The following is a 9236-nucleotide window of genomic DNA, read 5'->3' as shown; positions in this document are numbered from 1 at the left end:
TGTCAAAATATACTCTACTCTCATGTATAACTAAAAAGAACAAATAAAAAAATTTAAAAATCATATAAAATTAAAAAAAAGAAAATATGGTATATATACACAATGAAATATTACTCAGTCATAAAGAAGAATGAAATTGTCACCCTGAATGTTCTTTTTCGCAATGGGTTTGCCGCCAGAACACAGGTGTCATGAAAACCACCGCTAAATCAAAGCCAAAATGGGAAAGGAAAAGACTCATATCAACATCGTTGTCATCAGACACGTAGATTAGGGCAAGTCTACCACTCCTGGTCATCTGATCTACAAATGTGGTGGGATCAACAAAAGAATCATTGAAAAATTTGAGAAGGAAGCTGCTGAGATGGGAAAGGGCTCATTCAAGTATGCCTGGGTCTTGGATAAACTGAAAGCTGAGCATGAGCGTGGTATCATCATTGACATCTTCCTGTGGAAATTTGAGACCAGCAAGTATTATGTGACTATCACTGATGCCCCAGGACAGAGACTTCATCAAAAACATGATTACGGGCACATCTCAGGCTGACTGTGCTGTCCTGATTGTTGCTGCTGGTGTTGGTGAATTTGAAGCTGGTATCTCCAAGAATGGGCAGACCCGTGTGCATGCCCTTCTGGCTTACACACTGGGTGTGAAACAACTAATTGTTGGTGTTAACAAAGTGGATTCCACTGAGCCACCCTACAGTCAGAAGAGATATGAGGAAATCATTAAGGAAGTCAGTACCTACATTAAGAAAATTGGCTACAACCCTGACACAGTAGCATTTGTGCCAATTTCTGGTTGGAATGGTGATAACATGTTGGAGCCAAGTGCTAATATGCCTTGGTTCAAGGGATGGAAAGTCACCCGTAAAGATGGCAGTGCCAGAGGAACCACACTGCTCGAAGCTTTAGATTGCATCCTGCCACCAACTCGTCCAGCTGACAAGCCTTTGCGTCTGCCCCTCCAGGATGTCTACAAAATTGGTGCTATTGGTACTGTCCCTGTGGGCCGAGTGGAGACTGGAGTTCTCAAGCCTGGCATGGTGTCACCTTTGCTCCAGTCGAGGTCACAACTGAAGTAAAGTCTGTTGAAATGCACCCTGAAGCTCTGAGTGAAGCTCTTCCTGGAGATAATGTGGGCTTCAAGGTCAAGAATGTGTCTGTCAAAGATGTGCGTGGTGGCAATGTTGCTGGTGACAGCAAAAACGACCCACCAATGGAAGCAGCTGGTTTCACTGCTCAACTGATTATCCTGAACCATCCAGGCCAAATCAGTGCTGGCTATGCCCCTGTACTAGATTGTCACACAGCTCACATTTCTTGCAAGTTTGCTGAGCTGAAAGAAAAGATTGATCACCATTCTGGTAAGAAGCTGGAAGATGGTCTTAAATTCTTCAAGTCTGGTGATGCTGCCATCGTTGACATGGTTCCAGGAAAGCCCATGGGTGTTGAGAGCTTCTGACTCTCCTCCTCTGGGTCGCTTTGCTGTTTGTGATATGAGGCAGACAGTTGCTGTGGGTGTCGTCAAAGCAGTGAACAAGAAGGCTGCTGGAGCTGGCAAGGTCACCATGTCTGCTCAGAAAGCTCAGAAGGCTAAATGAATATTACTCCTAACACCTGCCACCCCAGTCTTAATCGGTGGTGGAAGAGTGGTCTCAGAACTGTTTGTCTCAATTGGTCATTTAAGTTAATAGTAAAAGTCTGGTCGATGATAACAATGCATCGTAAAACCTTCAGAAGGAGAGGAGAATGTTTTGTGGACCATTTGCTTTTTTTTTTTTTTTTTGAGTGTGTGGCAGTTTTAAGTTATTAGTTTTTAAAATCAGTACTTTTTAATGGAAACAACTTGACCAAAAATCTGTCACAGAATTTTGAGACCCATTAAAACAAAAGTTTAATGAGAAAAAAAAAAAGAAGAATGAAATTATGGCATTTGCTAGTAAATGGATGGAACTGGAGACTATTATGCTAAGTGAAAAAAATCCCCCAAAATGTACTCTCTGATATGTGGATGCTAACACACAATAGGGAGTGGGAGGGCAGAGAATATCTTTTCTATTTCTATTCATTGTAGTAGACAAAGGTGAATGAAGGGAAGAGAGTGGAAACAGGAATAGGAAAGACAGTAGAATGAATCAGATATAACTTTCCTTTGTTCATATATGAATACATGACCAGTGAAACTTTATGTACAACCACAAGAATGGGATTCTAATTAAAATAAGTTATACTTCATGTATGTATAATATGTCAAAAATACATTTTACTGTTATGTATATCTAAAAAGAACAAACAAAAAAATCTTTAGCCAGTTCTGTTTGGAGGCACATTTTGGGTACCACACTCGGAGATCTCTGATGTGACAATTCCTGAGCTCTTCCAGGGCTCTGTAGTACAAATGAAGTTGCTTCTTTTTGAGTCTCCCTCTACAGACATCAGGTTTTGATCTCTTCCTTTTGACTAAGTCATATGCCCAACTGCTTTCCAATCTCTAAGGTTTGAGGGTTTGGGCACTTGAATCCTTTTCTCTTGTACAAAAGAATTTTAGGAGGAAATGAAGATAAATGTATGCCTCAGTATTCCATGTTTACCTAAAAATATTTCCAATTAAAAAAAATTTCTCCTTAATTCTGAGACTTTTTTTTCTTTTGATTGCTTATCTGGTAGTTATTATTTATCCAGGGCTTTAAATGATGTTCTAAACATGTCTCTGAATAATTTAATATAATAAGACTTAATTTCTCCATCTATACTTTCTCTCTTCTTTATTAATCATTGCATGGATATTTACCAATGGTCTGCTATGGGCCATGTATTGTGCTTGCACTGGTGAAGTAGTAGGACATAATACACAAGCTTCCCTTCTCAAGGAACCTGAAATATAGCCCTCTTGATCTAATCACAACCCCCAAATCCTGCCCTATACATGTGAGAATTTGGGGGACATTCTAGATCCAAACCATAACAGAATGCATACACATTCTCATTTCTAGTTTCTTTGGAAAAGTCAAAAGATGCTGGGCAAGGTGGTGCACACCTGTAATCTCAGATACTCAGGAGGCTGAGGCAGGAAGATTGCAAATTCTAAGCCAACTTCAGCAACTGGGTGAGACCATGTTTCAAAATGAAAGTAAAAGGGTTGGGGATGTTGCTCAGTGGTAGAGCATCCCTGGGTTCAATTTCTAGTACAAAAAAGAATTCAAAAAGAACCGCTGCATTTGGCCACTTTTCTACCTGGCAACCTTAAACAGAACTCAATAAAGACTGACCTTCAGACAGATGTAACCCATTCCCAGGGTTCTCATGCTTCTCATTGTGATAAACTGGGCTGTTTTATATATTCACATTTTTTGTCTGACTTTGTGGCATGTAAGTTTTCCCCCAGCTCTAGAGATTAAGAATTTGGAGTGCTATTTAAAAGACATTTACAAGGTATATTTGATCTATAACTGTCAAGGAAATGAAACATCCTATTACTTTCCCCACATATTATTGATCACATATCCCTAAGTATGAATTTATTCACTTATGTATATGGTTAGTAATATATTTAAATATCTAATTGTTTTAACAATGCTTATTAATGATTGGGTTGCAGATTCTGAACTAGCTTTGATTTTCTTGGGTATTTATTGTGAAATCCATATCTGCTTGATTTCTGACTCTTTGGCCAGATCACTATACCCAGTTGCTCAGATCTGAGTTCACCTCTATATTGTTTCTGCCCCATTTTAATTTTGATTTAGCCTCCGCACAGTCCCAAATCCATGGCTCTATTTATCTAAACTCATGTTTTCCTTTTAGAAACAGTCTACATTTTTTGTTCCTTGTATTTGGGCTGTGGACATCCCTTAAACATCCCAGACGGTTCATTCTTCCAGTCCCTAGTACCTCCCACTAACTTTGTTACTTCATCAGAACTGTACCCTGCCCCTGAACCTCTGCTGACTCTTGGCAGGTGCAGCCCTGCCTATCCTATCCTTCCCAAGATCAAAAAAGGAAGTTCAGATATTCTGTAATCCCAGGGTCCTGTGATAATAATCAAATTGAGCAGAACATTCTTGAGAAATTAGAACTGATTAGAACAAATGAGCTATGGAAATCCATGAACAAGGACTGATTTTTCCTCTGCTCCTTAGGAACAATAAATAATTTTTTGTTCTTTAGATACTACATGTATACTTCTATTTTGTTTAACTCTTTCAAGAGACATGAAATTAATAAAAAGCATATATACCCTGTGTTGTTACTGAAGGACAAAATTAGAAGAAGGAGATTTATGACTGGTCTTCTCCTCATTTTCTGTGTTCATTGTACTTCTGAGCATTTTGTTTTGAAATGTACACCAACAAAAGTCAGAGAGGTAGATATACTAGAGGCTGTCCTGAAGAGAGCCTTTAGGATGGATTGTGGGAAACCAAAGAGGATCCACATGAGAAAAGATCAAGAAATTTGGGAAAGTAAACTTGGGGAAGAGAAGACTTTGGGAGTGTCTCAAACATAGCTGTCATCAGAACCATCAGATTTTCATGGGAAAGAGAGAACACATGATTCTGATGAATTGAAGTTGATTCAATTAGTATTCATTGGGAGATATAGTTGGGTTCCCCTACCTACTTTCTGTCTTTAAGGAATAGTTTAAAGCTGAAATTTTTTGCCCACAGAAAATATTCTGAGCCTCTAGGCAACCAAGGATAAAGTGGCTGACCACTTGGTGGGGATATTGCAGAAGAGATTGATGCATTGATGGAATGATTCGATCTGATGATCTTTAAGATTTATCTCTATCCTGTGATTCTAGAGTGTTTGAAGTTGCCCTGACAGGAGATCTGTGCATATTTTAAAATTAGAATCACAGAATTATGCATTTTTGTAGACACCATAGGAATGGATTTCGTTTTGCTTATTATAATAGTAATGAAATATTAATATGTGAATGTTTTGTTTATGGATCATGAACTTAGGTAAATTTGACTTCTTTATTGGTCCACCATACCAACACAGATTGTTAAAAATAAAATTGATTCCTTTTCCAAAAATTGATCACTCAATTTATTGAGTCAATTAGGGACTAAGTCAAATAGGGAATTGAGTCAATCAAAGGGCCATTTAGGAAAGAACATAACAAATATCAGCTAGTTTCTAATTCCTGGCCCCAATTTTGGAATGAAAAATAATACTCATTTTTCTTTTCCTTCCTTTCTTCCTTCTTTCAAGATTAATAAAAGATATAAATACTTTTTTCCCTGTTATCTCTTAACATGCTAAATCTCTAAACTTCAGTTAAAAGGATCTCTAATTGAATAACTCAGTCTCATTTCTTTCACAAGGGATGAAACTGGCTTTATTAATTTTTCTCCCCAGAGCCCTCCCTAATCTCCTCAATCTGAGTTCATTTCATTTTCTCCCATGTCCCTGGACCACTTACTATGTTTTGATGAGAGCATGGTTATTTATGAATGTCTCTTCCCCCAGAAAAAGGAATCTGCCTTGCACATTTTTGTAATCCCTATAGCACCTTTTGCCCTTCCCTGCATCGTGGTTCTTAATAGATATTTGTGGTTTGAAACGATTCCTATCATAAACTCATTTGCTTCTTCACCACATATTCAATCCAGCAGTTAATAGGATAGCATTCGTTAAATATCCCACGTAAAGTTTTGAAAACTGTTTCGGGAGTATAGAATACTACCAAATGTGAGAAGGTGACAAGCCTGAGGACTCTAAATATATTGTAGCATGGCAGAAAAGAAAATGCAACTTGTTTATTTTATGTATTTATCTATCCTATCTATTTACTACGCTTTTAGATGCAGGCATCTTTTCTCTTGTGGTCCGGAGTGACTATATCCAGTTCTGAAAGATGACAGGACTCTTGGATCTAGTCCCAGATCTGCCACCAATAGCAAGGTGATGTTGGTCTAAGCACTGAGCCATTCTGGTCTCAGCTTCCTCATCTGGAGGGCACTTTCTGGCACCACCAGCTCTAATATTTCTCCACAGTAAGTTAAGGGATCTCCCTGTCTTTGACATTGGCCTCTTTCTTTCCACCCCTCACTGTCTGCAGTTTTAGACAAGTTACAGTCCGTGTAACAGCTTCCTACCTCAAAATGCATGAAAACCTATTTCTCAGGGTTCTGGTCAGCATTGAATGTGTTAATGGGTGTAAAGGGCTGGCACAGTGTCTAGTGTGGAATAAGCACTGACTTAATGTCAACTCTTTTATTTTGCTACTTTGATAAAAATGTGTTAGTCATCTCCAGTTGTTAAAATTACAGACCAATTCCTGACCTGGCGTCTGGCACAGGAATTATCCTTGATACGGATTTTAAATTGATTTTCCTCATTCCTCTTTCAAGTGGCATTCTATAATGTTGTATTTCCATCTGTTCTTAGAATACCTCTGATCATTTACTCACTCTAATGTGTAATTTGCTGTGTTTATGGGTACCTTGCGTTGACTAGTGTATTTGTTTCACACAACTAATCTTTGACTTCTGGTTCATTGTCCTGTGTTCTGGCATTATGTAGACACTTCGACCTTAAAATTTTCATGCCCATTAGAACACATCAGAGCATGGATCCAGACAACTGCCACACAGAGGTGGTGTCTTTGGGATATCTAACAATCTAATGGAAGGTTCAACATCAAAATTCCCTGTCTTCTAGAAACTTTATCTTGACTTGAGACATGATGGATGTGATATTATCATAATTGAACAGTGCATCTGTTCCGTTAAATCTATTAGTTGAATTAACTCTATTGAGTATTTGATCTGTGATAAGCTCTATTTTAGTTTTGTGTATGTGAGAAAATATCTCACTAGGAATGGGAGAAAGAATGATGTGAAGGAGACAACAGCAGGTCTTTGGTCTTAGGGAATTTGCTCTTATATGGTATGGAACTATAGGAAGACATTGGCAGGGAGTTACATAAATTCGTTGCATACAAAATCTTTTTTGTATTACTCGTTAAATCCTTCATACTATTATTTAATTTTTTAAAAACCTAAGAATCAACTGAATTTTAGAGAGGTTAAAGAGCAACTGGCAGGTTGCTATGCCAGAATATGAAGTCAGAAGTGTTTTCTGACCCTAGGGAGTGTGTGCCACCATGTTCAGAGAGAATGTGATGATGTGTCTTTGCCAATGGAACTTTGGGTTAAATGAAGTGATTCCTTGTGCATTGCAATGTTTGTATTATTAGCCTGTAGTACATTTATGATTCTCAACAAAATGTTCCACAATTTTCCAACTTTGAATTTCTGACAGTCATGATTTAAGGCTTCAAGCATATGATTATGAGATGGTGGTTCTCAGCATTTACCACAACCTCCCAGCTGAACACACAGCAGCCAACTCTTGAGATTTCTGCCAGGAGGGTAGAGGGATTTTTCTCCCCACATGCAGTCCAACTCCATGGGAAAACATTAGCTGTAACGAATGACTCTGGATGAGCACTTCAATCTGAGGTAAATGTGAACCTTGCTCCTGCATACAAGGACACTACCATCACAGTATTGTCCATGAATAAGTTTGAAATACATCAGCTGAATAACTTTCATCATTGTCTAATAGCCTTCAGAGGAATTTCTGTAATTACTAAGCATTTAATGTGAAGTGCTATTTCTTGGTGCAGAGTTATTTACATTGATATTTATAGATATTTATTTCTTTTGGCAAACATGGACAAACACATTTTTGAAAAATACTTTCAGTCTGTGGAAAAACAAAGCAGAATACACTTTAAAAAAATCTACCACAGAAATTATAATAATAGTTTCCATGTCTGAAGACAACAGACAGGCATAAAATATAAAGAAATTACTTTATCATGGACAAGAGAATTGCTGTAACAGCAAATTTTGACCCTGTCAGAGTCTGGATAACTCTTAGGTTTAAAACTTCCACCCCCACAGACTTCAGTCCACAGAGGAGATAACTGATCTGGGGCTTAGCAGTATTGGCAAGGTGGTGCATTATGGGATTTAGCTAGAGAGTGTTTGCTCCCCAAAGAGAGAACTGCAGGAATTTTAAGAACTTGCATCAATTCCCTGGTGTAGAAGCAGTATGTCTAAGTATATTTCAAGTAAATCCTCAACTCAACACATAAAGCTGCAGTTCCACCACGCCTTTAAAAGGAAATTAGAACACAGGAATCAGGCCAGCCTGCCCCTCCTTGAAGATAGACCCACTGTTCATCTTACCCACTGCCCTGTCAGTCTGTTTTGAGCACATGTTAAAAGGTTGTCATTTTCATTGAGAATATGTTTACCTCCCCTGCCGCCTACCCCACTACCACATTGGTTTCAGGGCCCTAACATCTTGTAGCAATTTGGATTATTTCTTTAGAGGTTGTTGATTGAGCCAGATCACAACACTTTTTGTGATAAAATTTTAAGCACTTATTATCATTTTTAAAAAGAAAGTTCTCCATGAAGGTCTTTGGATAGATTTGGTCTGGTGAGTGTAAGGTAAGACCTCAGTTTCTGAGTAATACAAGACACTTTGGTAGCCTACTGACTAGGTTATTTAGATGAGGGTGTGTGTTAATGAGGGCAACTTAGTGACATCACAATTAGGGTCATTTATTCAGGTTGTTGGTTATTTCTCAGATAAAATCTGGGAGAGAGTACCAATAAATAATCATTCAACCTATTTCTTTTCTTTTCTTTTCTTTTTTTCTTTTTCTTTCTTTTTTTTTTGTGGTGCTGGGGATGGAACCCAGGGCCAAGCACTCTACCAACTGAGCTATCTCCCCAACCCTCATTCAACCTATTTCAATAAAGAATGTGAGATTCCATGGGTATAATGGAAAAAATTGGCATAGCAACATAAATAATTTCACAGATTAACAAAGATAACAATTTAAATATAGTCAAAATATTTATTAACTTTGGCCCCATGTTAAAAGTGTTAGAAGTAAATTTCATGGCCTTTAGGGTTTAAAGATATCATCATCATTGGTGTGTATATGTAGGGTGGCAACTTGAAGATAAATATAAGGCTTAGGTACTACCGGTTTTACGACCTGTCACTCTGTGGATTCAGTTTTGAATTGTCTGGATGCATTGCATAGTCACCTATGTCAAATAGATGCAATGTGAAGTATTCTAAGCAGGGCAAGAGGTCTTGATGTTATTTAGGCTATGCTTCAGTGTTTGGTTGACCTCTTGCTTATTCCTTAACTTTGGTTAAGTGAAAAGCCACAAAATGGATATTCTGCCATCTCA

The 9236-nt window shown here is 38.0% G+C and overlaps 1 pseudogene; it reads left to right on the top strand.

Annotated features, from left to right (window-relative positions):
- Positions 1-220: 220 nt before the first annotated feature.
- LOC124988745 (elongation factor 1-alpha 1-like) lies at positions 221-1604 on the top strand (annotated as a pseudogene).
- Positions 1605-9236: the final 7632 nt, after the last annotated feature.

The sequence above is a fragment of the Sciurus carolinensis genome, chromosome 7 (assembly GCF_902686445.1).
Source record: "Sciurus carolinensis chromosome 7, mSciCar1.2, whole genome shotgun sequence".
Classification (NCBI taxonomy): domain Eukaryota; kingdom Metazoa; phylum Chordata; class Mammalia; order Rodentia; family Sciuridae; genus Sciurus; species Sciurus carolinensis.
The sequence above is the reverse complement of the archived record's forward strand: the minus strand, read 5'-3'. Positions and strand labels throughout refer to the sequence as shown.